The sequence below is a fragment of the Egretta garzetta genome, unplaced genomic scaffold (genome assembly GCF_000687185.1).
Source record: "Egretta garzetta isolate BGI_Z169 unplaced genomic scaffold, ASM68718v1 scaffold182, whole genome shotgun sequence".
Taxonomy (NCBI): Eukaryota; Metazoa; Chordata; class Aves; order Pelecaniformes; family Ardeidae; genus Egretta; species Egretta garzetta.
In genome coordinates this window covers 245,700-246,336 of record NW_009258767.1, presented here as the reverse complement: position 1 = coordinate 246,336, position 637 = coordinate 245,700, and positions in this window count along the sequence as shown.

Here is a 637-nt window from a genome sequence, read left to right as displayed (position 1 = left end):
AGAAAAAAAATACACACCCCGGGATAAAATAAAACAAAAGCAAAGAAATGAAAAGAAATCTGGGGGAAACGGCGCTACCAGAGGTCAGCAAACGTTTACGGTGGAAATAAGAAGTCAACAACAATTAAAACCTGGAAGCCACGTTCATTAGTATTCAGGACGTAGGACCTGGCTTTTATGTTTATCTTTCTCCGCGGATCAATATTGTAGCAGCATGTGCCGGGAACGAGCAGAAATCTGGCCACTGCATGTGGCTGACCTTTCCCGCTCTCCCTCCAGGTCAGATCGTCTTCATCAAACCAGGTCGGATCGTCTTCATAACCATCAGCACCTAATGCGGCCGCAGCCCCGGCTCTCATTAAAACCGGGATTTAATCTAGGGGCTGTGACTAAGAATCAAAGGAGAAGGGCTGTTTGCCCACACGGAGGAATTAGTGCTCTAGGAAGAAGAACAAGAAGAAGAGAAGAAAAAAAAGTTGGAAGGGAAATTGCTCTCTTTTTTCCCCCCCTTTTCTCCTTCCTCCGCAAACAACTGCTTTATATCGAGATTCAGACCAAACCCACGCACACGGGCGCGCACGCACACGCACAGACCCCGTCTCCTGCGGGGGCTCCGCGGCCAAAAGCGCCCATCGGG